This window comes from Zalophus californianus, chromosome 4 (assembly GCF_009762305.2).
Source record: "Zalophus californianus isolate mZalCal1 chromosome 4, mZalCal1.pri.v2, whole genome shotgun sequence".
NCBI lineage: Eukaryota > Metazoa > Chordata > Mammalia > Carnivora > Otariidae > Zalophus > Zalophus californianus.
Genome location: NC_045598.1, coordinates 134786698 through 134813615, shown reverse-complemented (window position 1 = coordinate 134813615; position 26918 = coordinate 134786698). Strand labels below are relative to the sequence as shown.

Here is a 26918-nt window from a genome sequence, read left to right as displayed (position 1 = left end):
AATGCTGTGGTAATGAACAACTCCAAAGTCTCAATGACCTTGAACTTCACAGGAGTCATGGAGACCCTACAGGCATCTGTCTTTCACTCTTAGTGACCCAAATCCCCCAACATCTCAATACAAGGTTTTTGCCTTTGTTTTAGTGACAAGGGAAGAGATGGCCTAATATCTCACCAGGGTAAGTAAATGCACTCATCTGGAAGTGACACATTACTTCCACTCATGTTTCCTTGGCCAAAGACTATCAAAGGGGCAAGGGAAGTTAAAAGACCACTTCCTCCCATCCCCACCATAAGCCAAAGGAGGAGAAATGGATATACCAGGGAGTAACCCAAGTATCCACCACATAAGAGGTGACAGAATTATAGGTAGGAGATCCATTAACTTTTTAACTATCTCAAACAGGTATTGCTGAATTAACAAATATAACTGATTTTGAATAAAGGGAGATTCTGACATTATTCCTAATGATGTCTCCATAAAAATCAATAACATGATTTTTATAAAAACCACACAAATATGCATATTTATAAAGTACTGCATTTCATTAAATATTCAAGTGGCATTTCAATATTTAAACAAAATCCATAGAATAATTTCATTATTGTCACAGGCAGAATATTATATTACTTGAAAAGTACTCAATAAGATTGATTTGTGTCCTCTGTAAAATGTAGTCTCCACTGACCACTTGCCAGGTTGGGTTACAAGAGCCTTTCAAACCACAAACTGTGCTGTGGTCTTTACAATGCAATGCCTGGAATGCTTACACTAAGCTTTGGAACACTACAAAATATCAATGGCCAGTTCACAGCCAATACCTACCCGGGCAGAGGCACTTCGCTGCAGATCGTTTGAAGTAGCTATTACTGTAAATCAAAGGCTTAGTGTGTTCTTTTTTTTTTCCCTTTGCCCTTCTAGAATATTCATAAACAAATTGTATATCTCTGCACCCAGAAAAGATGGCCCCCTGATAAACCTCTAGCTATCATCATTTAATCCCTCCCCGACTTTTAAATAAACCCCATCAATACTATTCATTATTAATGAAAGGTAGGATGATTCCTGGATGAAGTTTTAGTTCAGGCGGCAAATCGATACTTCTGACCATGTCTGTTTCATTATTGACAACGTCTACCCACATTTACTCTTATAATTAAGTTTTAGTTCAACTCCTAACTTTGCTCCAGCGTTTGAAATGGCTATATGGTGTTCTTAATTTCAGCTGCTGTTTCATCTTTCTCAGTAGGTGCCTATTTTATTGTTAAAGGTCATACTCATTTGTCTGCTCCAACAAAGGCAGCCCTTAAAGTTGGCTGTGGTTTTGACAGACAGTGGTCCCTATAAGTGATGGCCTTCAGGACAGACCTGGCACTGGGAGTCAGTCACCACAGCAAGGGGAATAACAGATAACAAATCATGCCACTATTTTTCCTCTTGGCGTGATGGACGACAGCACAGCGGGGGTAACTTTTCAATGTCCTCAGATTAAAAACCCCTCAAACAAATGAGTTCTGAAAATACTGCCCGGAGGCATGAAAGGGAGCTGTTGGGCTCAAAATACTTTTAAAAAATAGGTTTTTTTTTTAAATGTACAATTTATGGCCACTCAATGCAATTATCTAATTTTCAGTGATACTTTCAATTTTATACACACAAAGCTCAGCTATAGATTTGAGGGGCTGTTGCCATCATGGATGTAAAGCTTTCCAGAGAGAAGCATGTAGTGCTTTGCAAGGCATAGCAAACAAAATTCTAAAGGGAAATTTGGTATTTGTCAGAACATCCTATGCATTTCAGCGTACTACAGATTATTTTAAGCACTATTGTTTACAAGTGATATATTAATCAGCTACTCATTGAATGGTAGAAAGATAATCAAATGACCAAGCTCTTGGCTACATGTTAAATCAGCTCTTCATTTTCCTGGTCCGTTGTTAGCATACCTAACAGCAGTGCAAAATAAAGTACGAATATTTCCACTTAAAAATATTAATTCTACTTTCCCTGACATATTATATTGTCCAATAATTTTTTTATTAGCTGAAAAGTAGAAGATGTACAAATCCTACATTTCTAGTTTAAAAAAAGGCAATCAATCAGGTGTATTTGTTCTATACCTGTCATTAAAATGACTACATATGATCAGGTAAATATAATATACAATAGTCATAATTTTATGTGTGTATAAAAATGTTGTATGCGTATATCATGAATGTGTATAAACCATAAGAAAAGGATAACGTTTGTCTGGATGTTTTAGCCATTTTAATAGTTTATGCCTGAGCAGCTTGCTGTAAACAGTGATTACGGTCCTCTCTCCCAGGAAGATTGATTCAGCAGTTTTGAAATGAGGCTGGAGATCGGTATTAATGTGGGTCTGAGGTGATCTAGATATCACTTGATCTAGCTGTAACTGGGGAACCAGGGTGGGCATGTTGACGTTGGATTAGCACTCCTAGGTCACGGTGTTTTGTACTGAAGTGCTGGCTTTGGAGCCAGGTGGACTAAGGTTTGAATCTTGGTACCGTCTTACTAGCTCTGGGATCTTTGACATGTTACTCACCTTCCCCAACCTCAGCTTTATAGATCGTCCCATGGCAATAACGAACCATATCTTGGAGGACTACTGGGGGATTAATGAAACTGCTGAATAAAAGCAAGTGGTCTTTACTTGCTAATTATACAACTGAAATGCTTAAGACAACACAATTAGGAGCTTGAATTAAAACACTTTCTTAGAAGATAAATGGACTCTCCCACCTCTCCCTGCCCTACAGCCCCTGGGCTTTGGGCCTTTCCAAGGCACCTTGAGAACTGCCAATATATATAGATGAAGTTATCTATTTTCAGTTCTGAACTCTAAATCTAAGACCTAAATAAATTAGTTCAGATATTAGCCACTTCCTCAAATCTTATACGTTCCTTGGGCTTCAGAGTGAACCTGGGCCCTTGGTAATCACTCATTCAACACACTTATTGAATCCCGACAGTACACCAAGGCTCCGGATTTTCTCCTCAGAGGATGAGATGAGCAAAACTCTCCACAGACAGGGAGCCATTCCAGGTAGAAGGGGGACTTGCTGTCCTTGTCTCATATCTCCAACTTTTTAATAATACGGGACAGGGTTCTCTGATTTCTGGTAGTGCCTCCATTTCCTCGCCTTTAAATGGCAGTTATAACAAGCTTATCCATTGGGATAAGAATGAAAATGAGTCAATATATATGAAATAGCACCCAGGAAGTTACTTGCCCAAGGTCACACTGCTGGGACGTGTTTGTCGGGTTTGAACGCACATGCTGGCATCCAGGCATCGTAGCTCTGCTTTTGCTCGGGTTGTTTATAACTCCTTGATCTTACCAGACAGTGTGAATCTAACCAGAAGGGAGAGTAAATAGTAAAATATCTGAAGCTATGTAACGAGGCTTATATAGATACAATGAGATAAGGAAACATATTTAAAAGTAAAATGAAAAATGTACAATATTTAAATTTTTTATTTATTTACTTTTTTGTATAAGAATGCATACATTTTTCTCGTCTCCTTATTTTTCCGACACAATGGGCAGTACTACTATAGATTCCTGAGCCCCTGAAAGAGGTATCACAACAGTGCAGTGTGTGTGTGTAGGTATTATCTTATTTAGTCAGATGTAGCATACTATATTCACTCTTCTTCCCTCCTTGCACTTAATTCTATATGTATTGTTATAAAATTATTAATAGATCCTTTAATGTAGAAATATATAGAAACAAATAAGTCTACCTTTCAACGACAGTTGAAATTATCTTTATAGAAAAAGAGGGATTATAGGATATCCTTGTTCTGTACCTTGCTTATATGTAACATTATTCACTTGTTCCCAAAGTAGTATATATGAAGTTAATTTTTTTTTTTAATGACCGTTTAGAATTACAATGTTAGGCTAAAATGTATGTATCCCCTCTTCTTTTGGTGGACATTTAAGTTGTTTTTAAGTTTTTAAAGTCATTTTCATAGCATTTCATTACATATTTTTGTAGAGTCTCTTTCCCATCTTGTAAGATGTCGGCGAAAAAGCTGAGAAGCCGGAGACTAAGGAGAACTAACCTGAATTCTAAGAAGGCTGATGCCGGTGGCAAGGCTAAGAAGGGTGACCCCAAGGCTAAAACGCCAAAGAAGGGGAAGCCCCACTGCAGCCGAAACCCTGTCCTTGTCGGAGGAATTGGCAGATATTCCCGATCGGCTATGTATTCCAGAAAGGCCATGTCCAAGAGGAAGTATTCGGCAGCTAAATCCAGGGTTGAGAAGAAAAAGAAGGAGAAAGTTCTTGCTACTGTCACAAAACCAGTTGGTGGTGACAAGAACGGTGGTACCCGAGTGGTTAAACTTCGCAAAATGCCTAGGTATTACCCTACTGAAGATGTGCCTCCAAAGCAGGTGGGCCACGGCAAAACACCTTTCAGTCAGCACGTGAGAAAGCCGCGAGCTAGTATCACCCCCCGGACCATTTTGATCATCCTCACTGGGCGCCACAGAGGCAAGAGTGTCGTTTTCCTGAAGCAACTGAGCAGTGGCTTGCTACTTGTGACTGGACCTTTGTCCCTCAGTCAAGTTCTTCTGCCTAGAACACACCAGAAATTTTGTCATTGCTACTTCTACCAAAATTGGTATCAGCAGTGTGAAAATCCCCAAATATCTCACTGATGCTTACTTCAAGAAGAAGAAGCTGCGTAAGCCCAGACACCAGGAGGGTGAGATCTTCGGCACCGAGAAAGAGAAATATGAGATTACAGAGCAGCGCGAGTTTGATCAGAAAGCTGTGGACTCGCAAATTCTGCCAAAAATCAAAGCTGTTCCTCAGCTTCAGGGCTACCTCCGCTCTGTGTTTTCTCTCACAAAGGGAGTTTACCCTCACAAACTGGTGTTCTAAATTTCTTACAAAGAACGTAATTAAATAACTGATCCATTTAAATAAATAAATAAATAAATAAATAAATAAATAAATAAATAAATATGTTTGTAGCTATATCTTTAAACTCTTATGATTGTATTTTGGTAGGATAGATGTCTGGAAATTAGGTTGCTGTCTTAGAGTATATGGATTTATTTTTTTTATTCTCTTGTCAATTTCCTTTCCAAAATCTGTACCAATTTATGATACCACAAATATTGTAGGAGAATGTCTGTTTTTTATACCCCTGGAAATACTGAACCATATCAATTTTATAAGTATAGATTTCATTGATTCTTAGACATACATTTTCCCCCATTTTTAACAGCTCTAAAATTTGAATATGTCTTATAGTCAACAACATGTAATAGTCAAATCCACTTTCTCCATGATACATAAATACATAATTGTGTTTTGGGTCACCTGGGTGGTTCAGTTGGTTAAGCCACTCTTGATTTTTGGCTCAGGTCATGATCTCAGGATCTTGAGATTGAGTCCCGTGTCAGACTCTCAGCATGAAGTCTGCTTGAGATTCTGTCTCTCCCTCAGCCCCTCCACCCGTGAGCATGGGGCACAGTCTCTCTCTTGCTGTCAAAATAAATAAATAAAATTTTTAAAAAGATCATGATTGTGTTATTTATAATTGATGATAACTTAGTTTAATGAAGTATGGCATTTTTCAACCTGACCGGTAGTGAAAATCAGATCTTAATGCTGTTCGTGTTTTATTGTATTAATATCTAGTGACACTGTGTATCTTTCCAATTTTATATTATCCACATGTAATTTTTCTTTTATAAATTGTTCATATCTCAATTAATTTTGTAACAGTAAATATAAGGAAATTAGGATGTAGACTGTTGAAGAGCATTTTGTGGTGGACAATCTTTAGAAAACTAGGTACATCAAAAACTTTCCATGACCCAGTCAGTGTCTTGCTAGGGCAGGACTGTTTTCAATATGGGGATCTGTTCCCACACAAAACATTATGTATCTCTTCACAATGCCTATCTTGTTAGGAAAAGAGATTTAAAAAAATTTTGTTTTTTAACGGACAAAGAGCACATTCTTCAGAGAAAAGTGGGCACTCCTCTTGTGAGAGAAAACCTTTGGGTCCTAGAATCAGCACTTTCCTCTCTAAGTTAGAGTAGAGTTAAGGCAACCATGCTTGCTTGCTTTTTTCCAGCACCAACACAATACATTGCTACTGGTGGAAAGAACTCTTTGTTCCTGAATCTGACAATTGTTATCTAGCACTCTAATTGTGGTAATATATATTTTATCAAGATTTCTCCTGCTTGATTCAAATCAACATTCCTTCCCGTGTCTCTATCTCATATCCTTTTAGCTCAATGGTTCTTAATGGGCATGATCCCTACTGTGGGGATCATTTGGCAGTATCAGGAGACTTTTTTTTTTTTTAATTGTATTGACTGGGTGGAGAAAGGGTGGGTAGCTACTGGCATCTAGTGGGTAGAAGACCGGGATGCTGTGAAATATCCTGTAATACATAGGACAGCCCCCACAACAAAGCATTATTCATCTAAAATATCAGGAGTGCCACAGTTGACGAACCTTGCTTTAGAGTCTCATTTTAAATGGGTTTAACCTACAAATCACAGTGTTTGGAATTTCAGTATAGTCTCTGGGGATTCTCAACACCTACCCCACCCCCTCCCGCCCACACCCTGACGCATAGCACCTGAGTGATGTAACATACGTTTTATTAATAATAGTTTCCCACAGGAATGGTGTAGGAGGGTGGGGACAATGATGTCATGCCTGTAATTTGAAAAGAGCTCCCAGGTGATTTTGATACCACTTCCTCCTCCCAACAGTTGTGTTACCACTGTAATTTAGAAAGTCTGAAGACAGTGATTGTCAAAGTACTTTGATTTACATCCTTCCCACCTCTTCCCTTCTTTAAGGTTTACCACTTCTTTGTCTATGGTTGCTTTTGAAAGATAGACAATGTCTTAAGTTAGGATTTTCTACTTATAAAATAGAGTATCTTTTGTTGTGTAATGAATTTGGCCAAAATAAGATGTAAGTTTTCTGAGAAATTAAAAAATACACACACATAATTAATTCTACAGTATTACTTCAAACCTTGGACAAAGAATCCTTTCTTTATAAAAGTGAATGACTCTCAGGAAGTTGGTTTTATTTGGTATTTAAGTACTTAAGTACTTACTCTGAGATCCCTGGTCTACGATAACATGGGATAAACCACATTTTCTGATTTCTAAATTTGGGTCGTTGTTCATATAGCATTAATATATCCAATCCTATAGTTCTTATACAGAGAGAGTATCCATTTCCGTAATGCTGTCCTGCATGCGCTGGAAGCCCTGCATCAAAGCAGTGAACTGCTGCAGCCGGCCCTGCGCAGACTAGGAATGTGAGGACAGCAGAGGCCACGCTGAGCTCAGCAGGTAGCGCTCACCATCCCCATGGAACACAGCCACTGTGCACGCCTCTCTGCCTGTGTTCTCTGTCATCTGCCAGCATTTGTCCTTCAAGTCTCAGATATGGCAAGAAAAAAAAGGTCTGATTGTGGTGCTGGGGAAGAAGAACAGGATACGAGGGGGAGGGATCTCCACCGGTTACTCCTAATCTCTGCCCTCCTTGGTTGGCCTTTCTCTCTGCTCTCAGAAAATTGTAGCACTGTATTGGTTTTTCCAGCAGCTACCTGTGGTGTTCATCCTTACCTGTTTATGCAGAGCAGTACCAACACTTTCAAACCAGTCAACAGAAATAACCAGTTTAGAACAGCCTAGGGTCATTTGAAAATGTCCTACCTCTCAAGCAACGGTCCTAGAATATGCAAGTATCAATTGCTTTGCTAATTGTCATATCTATGAATCTATGCTCCTGGTATCTGATCACGGGAATCAAATATGATACCCGTATCTGATCACGGTTATCAAAGCAATACAAAGATGACTTTAAAGACAAATATGATAAGAAAAACCGAAGACTGCGGAGAGTAGATTACGACGAAGGCTGAAATATTTTGCACAATTGTCTTCTGAGAAGTATATCAGTGTGGCTTTTCAAATGTGACATGCTCATAAGGCTGCAGCTTGAGTTCATCACAAAGCAATTGACACGCTTTCCACTGAACAAGGGGGGAAAAGTGGCACCTAAAATGTAACCTCTACTTTGCTGCTTTCCCTTCCATTCACAATCAATTACAATTTGTTGTGGGTTTCCTTGTATTTTACTTTAAATATACATAAATTAAATAACCTTTTATATTCATATTGTTAGCCAGAATTGAGATATAAATATAAGGACTTTTCTGATTTAAGGCATTTGTTTTTATTTCTTTTCCAGCATGCCATCTGTCAGAGAGGAATGAAAACAACAACAACATATGGATGAATTCTTTTTGTTTATCTAGATATTTTGGAATCAATATGTTCCAAAATATGTTGCCAGACTACATGATGTTCTGGATTGCCAGTGCTTACATTTGGGTCTCTGAATTAACTTGCACAGGATAAAATTTTAACCCTGCAAGATGTAGTCTATGTATCAATACCAAAAGATATGACAATGAAGAAAATTTCCATTTTCTAAAGTCAAGACAGCATTAGAGTCAACTAGAAGTTTTGGATTGTGGGCTTACCACAGTTTCAGAAATGACTTTTTTGTAAAGTGGTATCTGAAGCTCCTATTAAAATCTTCATATTCCTTTTAAGTTACTAAGGAAAGATTATATTGCTCCCTGTATAATTTAGCATAACACGAAGGCTTTGCTGTATTATAAATTGGTAATCCAAGTATAGTGTAAAAGTTGACACTCAGCTGCATATTACATTGAACCACATGAAATTGCCATCTTTCTAGGTAAAAATATGGGATGGACAAATGTGTAAATAAGCTAGAAATACGAGTGTAGCCAAAATGCAAGTAGTTACAAATCTTTTTTTTTTTTTGCCCCAGTTGCTTTATCTTTACACAAAAATATGTTATGATTATTATGATTATTGTTATTTAATTTGGGGTGAGCAAGCATAGGATCCTATGTGGTTAGAATTTCAGCACATAACTATTAGCATTTGCTTACTTTTCTTCTTTTTAGAATCAAAACATTGAAAAAGATTCCATTTTGAGTATATGTGTGAACAGTGGACATTGGTGCGTCAGTTCAGTTCAGCAAAGATTTACTGAGCATCTACTGTTTTCCAAGCAATGCTGTGGGTTGGGGGGTTACACAAGTGAATAAGACACACTAATGACTTTAGGGTACTTATTTTCAAGGGAGAGAGAAACCCATCACCATGCTTCAATGTAATGTGGTAGTCTTCATTATTTAGAGCACAGAGTTTGGCCCAGTGTCCCAGTCTGAATGCTAGTTTTGGTTCCTACAAGCTGAGTGACTTGGATAATTTCCTAAATCATCTGTGCCTCAGTTTTATTGTCTGTATAGTGGGGGTCACGATAGTATGCATCTCTTAGCATTATTGTAGGGATTAGGTAAGCTGATGGAGGCAAAGGGCTTAGTACCAACCAGGAACATTGTAATCACTCTCAGTGTTAGCTGTTACCATTATTAATAATAAAATAGTGTAAGAGGATATTTGCTTTTCCCATATCTAAATTTTTTTTTGTTAGGAAATGACATATTTTGGGGCCTTGTCAATTTAGCTAGAAAGTCATAGGCATTGCAGGCAACCTATCCTGGGCTCAAATCTTTATTAGTTCTTAGCCATGTGGTCCTCAATTTTCTTATTTCTAGAAATAGGGATAATACTACCACATTTTTATGGTTTTCATGAGAATTTAATAAGATGATATTTATAAAGGCTGTCAGTGAGTACTAACTATTAATATTTATTAGATAAAAAATCCATTCACACCTATATATGTCCAAAGAAAATAAGGAGCACTATGAAAAATGTGTTGTCATTGAACTAAAAATAATATTATACTTTAAAGAATTATAACCTAATTCCGAGATTAAACAATTCTCAACCTTAAATCTCATTTTAAGTTTGGTTCCTACCAAGTTCTCTCTTTTTCATCCTTATAGAAATGGTTTTTCTTATTTGCATAGTACTATATAAAAATTCTTACAAATGTAAGATATTATCTTGTTTTTGCATTTTAGAAAGGAAGCTGTCTACACAAATTTGTAATGTGATAGAGTTTATGCTAATTTTGCCATAAGTTTCATGGGTATATGGAGGCTTGTTAATAATTAAAAAATTTTACTTCTTCGAGTTACAAATAAGTATTACAGTAAATACTTTCCAATCTTTATCTGACATGACATCTTACCAATACAGGCATCACAAAATAAATAATTTATGAAAAATATTTATTTAAAGAGCTGTAATTTACCTTGCATTTACCATATGCCATTCATCCAAGTAGCAATATAAAATATTCATTAGAGAAACTCATTAAAACAAACTTCTATACAATGAAGTGACGGGCCAACAAAAAACATCAATCATAGCAGGGCTTTAACTTTTTATTAGTGCATATGGGCACACTAATATTTCAAAGTAGAAAATTATGAATATTTTGCTCTGACTCTGGAATGACCAGGCTGCTGCAAAGACAAATTTGATAAGAGTATAACAAAGACAGGAACTGGTTTTTCTTCATTTGTTTTCATTTTAGTCAAGAAATCAGTGACAGTTCACTGAGATTTATTTTATTAATGATGAATCAACCTGATGCTATAATTAATGGGAAATCTATAGCTAATCTTAGAGGAAAAATAACTAGGCACATAATGATGTTTAAGCCTGGCAGAGCCAAACTCCGTGCCTCTGTCTCTTGAGTCTGTGTGTTGCAAGCAGAGTAGTCACTGTGAATATCAGAAACTCCTACTGTACTTCCAGGCCCATGCCTAAGGAGCAGTGTTTACAAAACACCACAAACGCTGGACTTCAGAAAACCGATTCTACTGACACCAAGTAGCTGCAGAATTATTGCATTGCCAGCTTAAAACATGCGTACACGCGCACACGCACACACATACAATTTTACAATTCTAGTGAAACTTCTAAATACGGACAGTATTAAAATTCAGGAAAAATAACAGGCTCAAATCAATGCATTTATGGGCTTCACATAAGCAGCATTGTATTTCTCTGGATTTCCCTATATAAACTAATTCACAATTCATTAGGAAGTTCTGTTAAGTCTCTGCTTCACGTTCGCTGCCCTTCTATTACACTGTTGATCTGTGATTAAATGTTCTAATAAAATTAACTGGCTTTGCTACAAACAGAACATCTGGAACTATGTTTAATTTCATGTCAAACATACACAGGAAACACCTGTCTAGGTGAAGTAATTTCTAAAAAAAAAAAAAATGACATTAATCCATCTGTTTTGGAAAATGGTGTCATGGTTGTCACATTAAAAGGTAATATCAACAAACACAGAAACCCTAAATTGCTTTGGAGCATACGTTTTCTAAAATGAACAAAAAATGGCTTATCCAAATGTTATCGTGTCAGTCTTATTTTGTGCTGAATAATAAGAGGCCTCCTTTAACTCAGCAACTTTCAATACCTGCCCTGTAAAACTTCCAGATGTGAAGTCAGTCCCTGTACTTAAAAGATTAAAACCACTGTTGTGATTCTTTATCTGAGTATCTGCGCCGAGATCAAGCTAATACAGTCCATTGATTTCCTCATGCGAGAGGTAGACTTTACGTGCATTTTAAAGTATACAAAAGTATGAACAACTGATTTTTATATGATGCCAATGAACAAGCATATGCTTTTTAGAAATTAAAACTTCACATGTGTATATAGCTAGCAATGGCTTTTGATAGAAAGATATGAATACACAACGTCAGCCTGATAGAGAAATTGGCAATATGTTATTTGTGATCTTTTTTCCTCCTTTCATTCAGTGTTTTAAGATTCTCAGCTTATTGGGTTCCAAAGTGCTTTCTCTAAATCCTCCTTCTAATTTCTATTTCTTTGTAGAACACAAGTGGGTTCCCAAGATGGTAGGTTTTGTTTTGCTTTGTTTTGTTTTTTTTACATGCCTTTTAATAACGGTTTAGTGATTGACTTATTTTGTGAGTCATACTATCTTCTCATTTAAGAAATGAGGCAGCCGAAGAGTAAAAAAACTAAATAACTTGACCAGGACCACCAGACCTAAAATGTCGTTAATACAGATGTTCTTTGCAAGCTTTTGCCTTGAAGTGCATCCTGAGGCAAAGGGGATGTTCTTAGTGGGGGGAGGGGAAGAGGTTGGTGAGAAGGTGAGAGGTTTAAAGGCACAGTCCATGAAGCCTGTCTTTATCTTGGGTATTCTTAAAAAAGTAAGATGAATGTCTAATTCTACTTTCCAGCATTGTTATACATGTAAAAGGGTGCTACTTTGTTTTTTGTTGTTTTTCTAAAATATTTTTAAAATACATTTAAAGTTCCAAGAGGATATGCCTTATACCTAGCAGGTTTGCTGCAGCATGACTTAGCCTACTCACAGCACCCAGTTTTGTGTCCTCAGGGTATAGGCACTGAAGGAAATTAAGGAAAACAGTTTTTTTTTTTTTTTTTTTTTTTTTTTTTAAAGGCCATTATGCCAGCCTGGAATGTTCTGGAAAATTACAATAAGGTTTTATTTTAAAAATATGGTTAGTAGAATGGAATGATGCAGATTTGTTAACTATAACTAAGAATAGATGTGTTACTGGTACAGAATCTTAGAATACTTTTAAACTTAATTTGAAAAGTTAGTGTTTAACTCTTGGTCAATAAATTATTGGTGTTACGGATGTTCATAGTTGAAAGTGACAGATTCTTATGCTGTTTACTTCCGGAACGGCTGAGACAGAGCAGAGAGGTAAAGGTTTTGGCTGACTCTTGGCTGAATTCTAACAGTAGTGAGAATGTGTTACAAAAGGGAGTTTGAGCACATCCCTTAGTTGTAAATTATGCACATTAAAGCAGACTGGAGATACCAAGGTAGGAAAAGAGTGGCCAAGTGGAGGAAGTAAGGGTAGAGGCACTGTAGAGAATGACAATCAAATTAATAACCTATTTCTGGCTGTCTAGTGACAAATATTCCTAGGACCAAATTGATGCTGAACTCCTGTAATGGCATTTCTGTGCCAGCGAGTGTCATGTCACAGTTTCTGTAACCCTGACTTCCACTGTCATGGGTCAAAACTTGTCCCTGGGGATGAGAGGAAGGTGGGGCAGGTAGGGTCTTGAAGCTTTTTCTCATGTCCACTAAAGCACTCTCTCTCTCTCTCTCTCTATTTTAGATCTATATATTTTAACTGAGTTTCTTTATGAACTGTTTTTTTTTTCTTTTGTAGGTGGTTTTCTGCTACTAAAAATTTTTGTTTTAACTTTTGGTTTGGCCAAACATTTATTTTTAATTCATTATATAAGTTGCTTTCCGTTTTCAATTGCATCAACTCCGACTCCATAAAAGGTAAGGTTTTTACTGGTTACTTAGTGTTTTGGTGGTGAAACACTTTGCTGAGGTTGAAATCAATTCTTCCAAATATTATTCAAAGACATTATTTTTACTTATTAAGTTATAATGAAGCAGTATTAATTACTGAGACCAGAGGTTGGCACACTTTTCCTGTAAAAAGCCAGTTTATAGATATTTTCAGCTTTGTGGACCTCATGGTCTTTGTCACAACTACTCAAGCCTGTCATTGTAGGGAGAAAGAAGGTAAGAGATAAAGAATAGGAAGGGCTGTGTCCCAATAAAACTTTATTTACAAAAGAGGCAATGGGCTGGATTTGGGCAGCAGGTTGTGGTTTGCCCACCCTTGACTTAAACTACGAAAATCTATGGAAATCTTAGACCATAAAATCAATAATCATCATATAAATTAAAGCACATGGATCTCAAAATGTAGAAACATTGCAATATTGTCTCAATTATATGCATGAGATATTGTTCTTCTACCATGAAAACATTATTTCAAAATTTTATACCTGAACCAAGTTGGCCATCCTAGGAAGGTCCTCAATTTCCAAGTCTAAGTAGTAGAACTAAAGTAAATGCAGCCTTGGTAGGATAAATCGTGGAGTAATGTAAAGAAAATATAAATAAATATAAAATGTCATTAAGTAACTATGATAAATTTAATAACGTTGATGCAATGTAACTTTGTGCAAAATAAATAGCTAGAACAGGAAATTATAAATTCTCATGAATCGTAGGATAATTTGCTAGTTATAAAAGCAAAAACTGACTGATTAATCACATTAAATACGGAACTTTCTAAAAGGGCATATTAGACTATTAACTGGAATTCTAAGAAAAGGTAAACTAGTGGGGTCATTATAGGAGCAAACAAAAACAAAACAAACAACACATGCCAAAACCAAAAATCTTCATATAGCAAATAGTTATGGAAGTGTCAAGCATCGTGGCAAATCCTAGATCTCTAGGTCTTGTTTCTCTAATCTGTTGTTGGTGGTCTTGGTGGTAGTATGATGTCTTTTCTATCTCTAAATTTCCATGATTCAATTATGTGTTATGATTTCCAGAAGAGGGAAAATCAAAACAAAGTTTACAGAACAACACAAGCAAATTTACTTAGAAACTAAAGTAATTGAAGATTGATGTCTAAATCCATTTAAGGAAACTTCCTTAATGTCTTGACATGGAACATTATATTCTTTTAATTGTGTATCCCTCTTGCATGTGTTACTCTGCAATACTAAAAAACTGGCAGCCAGTTACAGACTACTTCTATCCTTTGCCTCTATCAGTTTTCACTATGTACCCTCCGCTTGGAACACTTTTCTTCTGGTGTCATATATATGTACAGTCGGCTCGGCCTCCGGAACTGCTTAAAAACGGTATCTTCTTGTTGAAACCTTTCTTAGGGACGCCTGGGTGGCTCAGTTGGTTAAGTGTCTGCCTTCTGCTCAGGTCATGATCCCAGAATTTTGGGATAGGGTCTGTATCAGGCTTCTTGTTCAGCGGGGAGCCTGCTTCTCCTTCTCCCTCTACCTGCCACTCCCCCTGCTTGTGTTCTCTCTCTCTCTCTCTGGCAACTCTTTTAAAAAATCATTAAAACAAACAAACAAACAACCTTTCGGAGGACCCTGGTCCTCTTTAAAGTTAATGTTGATCATTCTCTCCTCTCTGAATCTTTTATGTAAATTTATTATTAATGTATTTTACAGATGAGGAAATTGAGGCTCAGGTTCAGGCTTAGGGCCACAGCTGGTAAGAAATGGAGCTGATATTTGACGCCAGGTCTGTCTTATACCACTTTCACTGTCTCATGAAAGACATATGACAACATAGGCAGGTAGACGTCAAGGTAGTGGAGGTCATGACTTTTCTAACTAGGAAAATAGGGCATGTTGATGGAAAAATATTTGGGAATAGAGAAGAATTTAAAGAAGAAAAGGAAAAGTACATATTTCCACGAACTATTTCTTTAGCTTTTTTGCTATTCTAATTTTGCAGTTTTCCTTTAATATATGTAATGAATACAATTTTGTTTCCTGCTTTTCTAACCTAACATACAGTAAACAATTTGCATGCAATAAAATATTCTACATAAAATAATTTTCAATGGCTGCATAACCATAATATGTGGTCAAAAGGATATAACACAATTAAATAGTTTCTGAACACAATGGTTATCTTCAATTTTCCCAGGTAAGTAGTGTTGATACATACATATATATACTCATACACACACATCATGCTATTTTCAACTTTTTGAAGTATGTTAAAATTGGAATGAATGAGTCCAAAGCTATGAACATTTTTATGGTTCTTGATAGAAATTGATAAAATTTTTACTTGGATAATACAGGGATACACGGATAGCACATTGCCTGGAACATTGTAAACACTCAAGAAATGCTACCTATGTTTTCAAATTGCTTTACAGAAAGGTAGTGATAGTTTGCACTTCTATCCAAGTGACACGGGCAGTCATCCCACATTAAACTGGCTGACTGCTTAAACATTTAAAGTGTTTCATTTAATTAATAATGCTTCCATTGTTATTTAACTTTGAATAGATTATATAGGCCAGAAATATCAAAACCCCCCAATAATTTTATGATTTCCCTTCTGATGATCATTACTAATTCCTGGATAGAGAAGAAAATGATACATGAAATTTCTCATTCCAATCCTATAATTTCCCTTTTAAAAAACTTCCTTGCTTACAGCTGTAATATATAGGAGATGTATTATCTCCTAACTGGAATACTCTGAAATTCAATCTGGATATTTTTAGTAAAATTTTAGGAATTTTTTGGGAAACTAATTTATAATGTTTAATTTTCTACATTAATTTAAAGGCAAAATATAGTGGGATACTTTTTGTTATTATTTTTGAATTATATACAAATATACAAAAGTTGTTTTGAATGGCTGCTAATAACAAATGAACTAAAACCATCCTGTTTAAAATTATACTCCAAAATTAATTCAGGAATCTTAATTTCAATTTGTCATGGTTAAATCTGAGAAATCATCAATATTCAGTAGTTGATTATAAATAGCCTCATGTTCTTTGATTACCAATGTGTTATTTGAATTTGCATATGGTTAAGGTGTTTAGCTTTGTTTATTACTCTTATTATTTTTTCAAATGCATTTTTCTCTCTAGGGTTTAGGAGTCTTAATATAATTGATGCTTTTAAGACGTCTTTTGATCAAGGCAGGATTTGCTTAAAATCCATATGAAATAACTATAGTCTACTTTTCTCAAGTGCAGATGTCACTCTACCTCAGACCCAATAATTCTACAGCTAGTACATGGCCAATTTACTCCTGACAAATATCTGTGTTCTGAAGCTTTCTTTATGTCATTGAGTTTTCTACAGTTGGACTATTCTACAAATTTATACCCCCAACAAATATGATTCCATGCTAATACATGGCATATTTTGATCATTCCTACATAATGAAGTTCTTCTTTTTTTTATGTTGGAGAAAAAAAATCTCTTGTCTAATACAAACAACATTATCTCTAAAACTCTGATACATCATCATACATGCAAAACCAAAGCTGTGCTAGGCTAGACTGGCAGATTAGATGAACCACTTCAATTTTCCATCAATCAAATTATGGTTTATTGTTCAGCTGAACTACCTCAGGCAACACAAATCTAAAAAAACTGTCATTTTGGAAACATTACATTTTTTTTCTTGTCACATTATAACCCAAGCTGTAGTCATAAAAAAGAATGTCATACCATTACTGACTCATAATATTCCTTAATTTCAGAGCAGCTAATTCATCTATAGATTGGGCTTGGTGCCTACATTTAAAGATGATAGCAGTGTTGGGTTATAGTATTGTCCAGCCACATTGCTACCTTGATTATTTCTGAGATAATGCTGACTTAAAAACTGTTCAATTCAACAAAGGGTGGTTGCTGAAAGTGGTAGCTTAGAGACCAGAGTAGACAAGAAAAAAAATGTCAATTTTTGACCCATCTAGTATTTTAATTGTTTGGTTTGTGTGCAAAATTGAATTAAAGATTTGATCTCTGAAGATAAAATAATAACTTACTTTTATTTTTCTTTATTTTTGGAAAAGGGAGAAAGTGAGTCATCAGTCAAATTGAAAGTTTAACAAAAATGAGAGGCAACCAAACTCTAATATCCAGAATATCAAAAATCTGATTACATTCGATCTCCCACAAGTATATCAGCACATTTTCTGATATTTATTCTGTGACCTTCCTCTTAGGTTGAAGAATTATCATCGATGCTGTTGCATTTATAAAGCTTTTCTCTTAGTTCACCTGAGATGTATGAAACAAGCTGATGGCATTTCTATAGCTAGAGATATTTAGTTGAATGCATGCAACAGTGATGATTGCTTTTCTTTGTAGCATAGGTATTACAATTTGGAAAGTGAGGAGGGAAAATGACAAAATAAATTTTATTCTCAAAATACAATTCCTTCAAAATTGAATGAGATATTTGTGCAATAATGAACCTTGTTAAAACCATGGTGGTTTCCGGTTGCTGTAGACTCGTATTTATTACTTAAAATGTGTTCATGATTACTTGAAGGCATAAACCCACTCAAGAAATAATACTCATAAATAATACATGCTAAAGCCCAAAGATAATCAGACAAGTTATAAGAATATACCTCCCTCCACAAATGTATGTCATTGCTACATTTCATGAAAGGCCACTTAATTGACTACCAGATAAAGGAATAAACCTGCTAAAAGAATAGATTTACTGTGCACTGAGGCAATGCATTTAAGAGGTCTCCACTGAATAAAAAACTAGTTCCATTGGCTGAGCGAAGATATGTTCTTGAACGCGTTGGGACTTATTAACTGAACTTTTATGTGCCTTTTATGCATCATTTATTTTTGAAAAATCAGGAATTTTCGTGATAGCAATTACCTATGTACCAAAGTCATGAGAAATTCCTGTGGTTGGTACCACAAAATCCACCCTAACGAGGGACCTTACCCTCTTTTTAACACCTCTGGAGTTTAGGACAGGAAAAAAAGGAAGTGATATAACACCAAAGGAGGTGTATATGGCTCCACTGAATGCTGTGGGTTTTCTGTAAAAAAATGGCTTGAAGACCTTACGTTAACCCTTCTGGAGATTTTATTTTATAAGCATGGAAGCCAAAAAAAATATTGAATCTTTTTTTTTTTTTGCAAAGATGAGGATGATAATAACACCTAACATTTATTGAGAGCTTACTATTTGCCTAAGCAAATTTGTAACATTTGGTTATTTGTACCATTTTTTGTGCAAATATGTCTATGGTTGGCATGACTGTAAACATCTTCATTCTGTCTTATTTAGCCAAGATTTGTGTTTGCCTGCTCTGAAATTCAGTCCTCACGATAGAAGTACAAAAACCACTGGCAATAAAGCTCTGTCTTTGGTTCAGCTTCACTATAAAATCCAGTGTTTCTCAACACTGTGTAATTAAATTCAAATGCTAGGTTATAATTATATTATGGGTGTGACTAAAACAGACCAAGGGAAGGAAATTCTTAGTTAAATCTGCTTCTACCTTGTTGTTTCTAGGTTTCCTGTGGTTTCTTCACTCAACTTTTAAACGGTATTTGATCCAAAGAGTCTAACTTAACTCTTCAAGATTTCATTAAAGGTTTAACTGAATGTGCATGTTTCCAGTCTCCCAAGTAGACTCCAGGACTATAAGGGTGAAATAGTATTCCTCTGTCGACAGCTTGTAAAGTTCCCTTCCTGCTTACTTTTTCTTATTTATGGACACACAGAAGGTTGAGTGGACCAGCAGTGACTCTGTTTGAGGCTGGGGACATTTCCTGAAGAACAGTGTGCCTGTTGTGGCTTGCTTTTAAGTAAGGTTCATGCTGTCGGATTCATCCTTGCCCCTCCTTTCACTACCCCTCTTGTCTGCTCCCTACACCTTCTTCTTCTTCCTTCTCTTTCTTTTCCTCTGCCAAGATAGTAACAATAGTGGCATGAGGAACAATCAGTTACTGCAAAAGTAGGATGGTTGATAATTTAAAAACGAACAATCCTGGCCATTTTGTTTCTCATGAAAGTCAATTTAAAAGCTACTAACAGATATATGTGGAATGTCCAATGCCAGGTAGAACAGCTTTAGGCGAACAAACAGTCCTCACCTGCTGGCATTTTCTCCCAATGCTCGAGTGAACGAGACCTGAGAAAGAGGACCGAGGTTCTCAAAAGCATCTGTAGAGTTGGTCTGATTCAGGAGTCTTAAGTGTTCTTTGAAGACTAACATTGCAGAGCTCCTCATCATTTCCTGAAAGTGCAAAGTCTGAGGTCCAGAGCGATGGAATGACTCGGGCCATGCCACATGGTCTTTGAGTGACAGATTATGACCAGTCCTTTGACCCTCAGTTTAGAGGGCTTATTCCCACATTTTGGTAGTCCTTAGATATTGGCCATCAGCCTGGTGCTGATCCACAAAGAAGTACGCATTCATCCTCAGCTAAATGAAGAAAAGCCACAAAAAGGTGAATTTTTCATAGAGCTGACTTTATTTCATTAAAAAAGAAAGTGTCTTAAACTTTGGTGTGGCAGTGTCTGCTCTTGTGTGAAATGGTGGTGAAAGCAGTTTATACTTGTTTTGCCTTTGTTTGTTTTTAAATGTCTTTTCTTGGCAAAATTAAAATGTTGGCAACCCAGCAATGGAACTTATGTATTTATTTGAAATTTCACTGCTCCATGAAATCTAAAAGTCTGGGAAGCACGGCAGTAGACTGCCTCCCTCTCCTTCCCTGGTCCCAGATGGGCACTGCTGTGAATCCATCCTTCTTTCAATTTCCTTCTTGGCAGAATATGTCCTATGATTTTTGGCTTCAGGCTGTGGAAACCTCCATGGGTGGAAGGTTAGCAGGCTTAGGGTTTAGACTCAGTTGGGCCACCAGTAAGGGTGCCACATCTGTCAAGCCATTAGTCTGGATTTTGTTTTTCTTATTACAAAAATGAAAGGGTTGGTCGAGTTAATTTGAGAATTTTGAGTTCTCTCTTTCTCCTTGTGTGTGGGTAGAAGCTTCAAGTTCTGTTTGTGAGGCAGGGTTCATAGAATAATGTTTCATCAATGTGGACTAAAAAGAGTTGGTGTAAGAAAGTGAGGATGGGGAGAAGTAAAGACACAGAAGATTCAATTTTATTTCCACAGAGAGAGCAAATTCTAGTGACCGATGTACAGAACTCTGAATTGTTTGCTCCATTTATTAAAGTACCCAGGTCTCTTCTTGCTCCTTCCTTTGCTCACATTTTGGTGCTCCGAGTACCTGGCATTGGCTTACATAATTAAATTTGAATTTATGCACATTTAAAATTTTCCTGAATGTATTCTCTTCATGTATACATTCTTGCTTTGATAGAAAGAACCTGGAATTTGGGACGAGGAACTGAGTTGAGAATTCAGCTCTGTCATTTAGTTGTTAGGTGACTCCAAGTGAATTCTCTGACTTCCATGTGTACCTGGAGAGAGTGCCTTCCTTTATAGAAACTCTAATAAATAAGTGAGATTATAAGTATGAACACAGATTGTAAACTATAAAGATCTATATAAATATCAGGCTTTAATATTATGCATCTGATCTATATTTTACACATGGTACTCATGATGGATTGATATTATCTGCCAAAGTATATCTATGTATTCCACAATTTTTATGGAATAACTACATGGTCCAGGGATTGATTGATTCTGTCTCTCTCTCCTTTTTTATTGTGAAAAGTAATAAATAAATTTCTCTTTTTCCTTTATTATGAAAAGTCCTTGCTCCGTAGCCCCTATAGGGTTTTGTCTACACATTTTGGCTTTTTTTCCCCCTAGGCTCAGGAGTCACTGAATACCCTTAACTCATTTAAGCTACTATGGGCCACTTTGTTGTCTGCAAGATAAAACACAAGTTTCTTAGCAAGGTATGTCAAACCTTTCATATGTTTACTCCAAAATATATTTCCGATCTTTTCCCTTGCCCTCTCTGCTCTGGATGGACTTCCAAAACTGCCCTTCTGAACCATTTTTAGGGTGAAATTCCTACCCTCCCACTCATCTGGCAAATTCCCACTCATCCTACTCCATTCTTCTCTTAACTCTCCTAAGAAACGTCGGTCTCTCTTCTGTGAACCCCCTGAGACCCTTTCCTGATATCTTTATGTTGCAACATACATGTATTATACCGTAAATTTTTATAGTATTATTCCTTATAAGCTAAGAATAGTGTCTTCTGAGACTTTGTGTCTCTTGTTGCTTATTAAAGCATCTGGCAGATAACAAATACTTAGTAAATGGTTGTAGGTATATCAGTACAACAATATCAGTACAAATGTTGATATTTTGTCACTTAGACTTTGTCTAGTAAATTTCAATTAAGACATTGTCAGGGGGCGCCTGGGTGGCTCAGTCCGTTGAGCATCTGACTCTTGATTTCAGCTCAGTCATGATTTCAGGGTCCTGGGATTGGCCCCATATCAGGTTCCACATTCAGGGGTTCCTGGGATTGGCCCCGTATCAGGCTCCACACTCATCGGGGAGTCTGCTTGAAGTTTCCCTCTCTCTCTTTCTCCCCCTTCCCCTTGCTTATGCACTCTCTCTTTCTCTCTCTCTCATAATAAATAAATAAATCTTAGAAAAAAAACATGGTCAGGTTTTTTTTTCCTTGTTTTATTTTTTTAACTCCCAAACAACGAAATTATTAAATTCTGAGCTATCATTTGCAATGTGGTATATTTGGTCATATTCATTATTAAATCATCAAAATATGAGACTGATTATTTAAGTTTATCTTACTTGATCTGCTGCATCAACCAGGCAGCAATCCAATTGATTGTATGGTGGGCAATTTTCAAAAGCTGATTTAGACTCCCATAATAAGGTCATCTTCTATGCATCTCTTAGGGCTTCCTCTTTATTATTAAGGGTAATCTTACTTTTTATATTATTATATATTTATACTATACATAGTAATTCTTAATGAAATTCCGTGAAAAGATGGGAAGAGGAGGATAGAAAAAATCCAAAGTTTTGCAGATTTCTAAAGAATATGCATACTTTCTGAAAGCAAGATGGTCAAAATTAATTTAGGAAAACAGTCTTGCCCACCCACCAATAAAGCTTTTGCCCTATAAATGTACCAGGTGTAAAGTAATTAAGAAGTGGAACAGAGAGGGCGCCTGGGTGGCTCAGTTGGTTAAGCGACTGCCTTCAGCTCAGGTCATGATCCTGGAGTCCCGGGATCGAGTCCCATGTCGGGCTCCCTGCTCTGTGGGGAGTCTGCTTCTCCCTCTGGCCCTCTTCCCTCTTGTGCTTTCTACCTCTCATTCTCTCTCTCAAATAAATAAATAAATAAATAAAAATCTTAAAAAAAAAAGAAGTGGAACAGAGAACAACAATATTGATAAATTAGTAACAACAATATAACCAAATTGAATGATAATTCATAACATTCCCATCCACTGAGTTAAATTTTTAACTTGTCATTTCACAAAATGATTTCCTGACTTCAAATATTTGTTTCAGCTCGATTTCATCTTAAATCATCAATTGCTTCATATTAATAGTTGCAACCAAAATTGAAAGCCAAGTCAGAAAGAAAATCATTTCTTTGAGTATCTTTGACCTAATTTATTTCAGATTTTTAACTGGTGTGACTTCTGATAGGTGTGTGTGTGTGTGTGTGTGTGTGTGTGTGTGTGTGTGTGTGTGTGTGTGTGTGTTGGTACAGAGGTTGGGTCAGTGATTAAAGAATTCTGAACTGGGCCTCTCTAACAGTTTCCATGCCTCAAAATCAATGTCTTTAATTCAGTTGTTTATCCAACCTTTCCCAACTCCTTCAAATCCAAATGCATGTGAACAAACAGGAAAAACTAAATATCTTAATTACTTATTTGTTTTTCTATCAAGGAACATCTCTGTCATAGATTCGTTGAGAAATAGACTCTGAGAAATGCATGCAGCATGTTTATTGACAAGTGATTTGAGGAATAAGTCTTGGGAGGGAGTTATGGAAGCATGAACAGGCAGAGGGGGAAGTTGAATTGTAATACATTTGTAAGAAAGGCCTTATTAGATCTCATAAAGAGCTCTGGCCTAGAGATGGTGCTTCAGAGCTGTCCCAAATGGAGAAAGGGAACCATCACTTTGTCTACTACATCATCCAGTCATTAGTTATGGATTTCTCCCCCTCCACAGGCTTTCCCCCTTCTCCAGGTGAAATAAGTAAGGCAGATTTCCTTGGCCAAGGATAATTCCTGAGGAGGGACTAACCATTATGTCACAGACAGGCAATGTCCCCAGCATCTGGGGAGATGGATACTTTGGTCCTCATGGGAGACATCTAGTTCATGCCCCACAGCATCCACTGCAGTTTCCAGTGAAGTGTCATCCCTGCAGTGTCATCCTTGAAACGATGACTGGGGGCGGCAGGGGGAGAGGTCAGTAAGAACAATAGGCAATTTCTGGCTAATCTCTATTAATTGTTCCAACTCTGGAAATATCCAGTTTATCCTTCCTCTGCCTTAGATAGCCTCTTAGTCCATTTGGGCTGTTACAACAAAATAGCATAGATGAGGTGGCTTATAAACAACACACATAAAATTTCTCACAATTCCAGAGGTTGGCAAGTCCAAGATCAAGGCTCCAGCAGATTCTGTCTGGTGAGAGCCTGGTTCTTGGTTCATAGATGGCCATCTTGTCTCTGAGTCCTCACGTAGTAGAAAGGGCAAGGTAATTCTCTGGGGACTTCTTCATAAGGGCACTAATTCCATTCATTAAGGTTCTGCTATTATTACTTAATCATCTTCCAAAGGCACTGCCTCCAGATACCGTCACATTGAGGAATGGATTTTAACATATGAATTTTGGGAGGGATACAAACATTCAGTCTATGGCAGATAGTAAAGACCTTAAAGCCTGAGTTACATCTATTATTTTCTTATTTCTTTGAACTTTTCCTATTATGAATAGCTGAATGACTCTCTCCCTCTCAACCTCTCTCTTTCTCTACATATGTAGTATATATTTTATACATAAAATAAAAATAAATAATATAAAATATATAAAATCAATGAAAAGCTTACCATCAGGAGATTAATGAAGTTACTAGGGGTTATCTTCAGTGCTCTTCAGTTAAGACACATTTTTCTTTCTTTTTCTTTCTCCTCAATTAAAGCCATCATCTTTTCTGTAATATGATTATGCTCTAGTGTGTTTCTCCCTCAGAAAACAAAAAACAAACAAACAAAAAAAGAAAATACATTAATATATGATGAATATGGTAGGTAGAATGATGGCTCTCCAGAGATGTCCTTTTTTTTTTTTTTTTTTTTTAAGTGGAGAGAGGAGGCAGGAGGAGCAGAGCGAGAGGGAGAAAATCTTAAGCAGGTTCCACACCCTGCTCGAAGTCCAACCCGGGGCTCCATCTCATGACCTGAGCAGAAATCAAGAGTCGGATGCTTAATTGACTGAGCCACCCAGGTTCCCCATGTTTTAATCATTAAAACCTGTGAATATACTCCTTACCTGGCAAAAGAGACTACAGATATGATTAAGGTAATTATCTTGAGATGAGAGATTACTGCATTATCCAAGTGGCTCCACTGTTAATCTTAAGGATCCTTAAATAATGGAAGAGGGACACAGAAGGTTAGAATCAGTGAGAGATTTGAAGACTACCTTGATGGATTTGAAGATGGAGGAAGGGGCCACAAGCCTATGAATGTAAGTGGCCTCTAAAAGTGGGTAAAGACAAAGAAATGGCTTCTTGCACCGAGTTTCTAGAAGGAATGTAGCCCTAGCAACATCTTCATTTTAGCCCATTGATACTGATTTTGGACTTTTGACCTCTAAAACTATAAGGTAATGAATATGTGTTGTTTGAAACTAAATTTGTGTTAATTTGTTACAGCAGCAATAAGAAATGGATAAAATGGGTTTTGTCAAATTTATGTACTGGATGTTTCTATGCTTCTGTAACAGTTATTTCTTGAAATGTTTTTCAAAGTCCAAATAAGGAACAAGACTTATTAGTGAATCCATAAAAAATGTAACATAGTTGGAAATATGAAAGACGGGAGATCCTTTTTAGTTTGATAGACATCCTATGTTTATCGTTCTTGGTGTTTTCAAAATTTTGAACCAAAATTTTAAAATCATCAGATTTCACATATAAATCTGGATTTCCAGCTTTAAAAACCAAAAATCAACACTGTGCCTAGATTTCCAGATAACATCATCTTTTTAGAGCAGAGTGGTGCTGTGCATGGCCTCTCTAGATGCCATACTCTACCCTCCACAGGTGTGCTTAGCACGTATGCCTGGATCACTGCACTCAGCCTGGCTTAAGGAAGGGGTTGCACCTTCCTTTTATTTAGTTGACAATGTTATATAAAGTGCCATATTGAGTTAGCATTGTTAAGAAGATTTTAAAATTATAAATAAAAGTGACAAATAAATTTGTTTTATGTTAATTTCTGGAAATGACTATTTTTAAAAATTCTCTTTGGCTTGTAGTTACATAGCTTCTAATTGAAACAAGAAACTGTTTTCTTGTTCCTTATCATGGATTCATGCTTCTGGTTAAAATGGTGCCTAGGATTTGAGAATTTAAGGGAGATATGTCAAAGGTCGAATTTGCTACAATATTTTTTTATTGAAGTATAGTTGACATACAATGTTACATTAGTTTCAGGTGTACAGTATAGTGATTGGACAACTCTATACATCATGCTCTGCTCACCACAAGTGTGGCTCCCATCTGTCACCATACACCACTATTACAGTACCATTGACTATTTTTTCTATGTTGTAGCTTTCATCCCCATGACTTACTCATTCTGTAACTGGAAGCCTGTGCCTCCCAATACCCTTCACCTATTTCTCCCATCCTCTGGAGCCCCCACCCCTCTAGCAACCATCAGTTTGTTTTCTGTATTCATGGGTCTGTTTCTGCTTTTTTGTTTGTTCATTTGTTTTGTTTATTTTTGCACAACAATTGTGGCAAGAACTATCTCTGAAAAACTTCATTCTGGAAATCTTCATGAGTGTCTGGTTTTGAGAGGCAGTCTCATGTAGTTAAGAACACGGACTCTTTAGTTAGCCTGCCTAGGTTCAAATCCATCATCTTTTCTGTAATATGGTTATGCTCTAGTGTGTTTCTCCCTCAGAAAACAAAAAACAAACAAACAAAAAAAGAAAATGCATTAATACATCAGAAACTAGTCACTAGATTAAAGAAAAGAAAGCTTATTAGCTGTGTGTTCTTGCTCAAGTAACTTCATCTTTCAATTTCCTCATCTGCAAATGGTGGTAATACCTGCCTCCTGGTTGAGTTTTAAATTACTTGATATATGTAGAACATTTAGAGCAGTGTAGGATGCAAAGCAAATATTTACATAACACATACTAGTACTATTTACCATCCTTTATTATTGCAACCTAAATTACTACCTAATTTACTACCTAAATTACTACCAGGCTCACTCATCTAATACCTGTGTCTTTCCTTAATTCTAACCAGCAACGCATGCA

At 36.5% G+C, this 26918-nt stretch overlaps 1 pseudogene; it reads left to right on the top strand.

Annotated features, from left to right (window-relative positions):
* The first annotated feature begins 799 nt into the window (after positions 1-799).
* LOC113925752 lies at positions 800-4937 on the top strand (annotated as a pseudogene).
* Positions 4938-26918: the final 21981 nt, after the last annotated feature.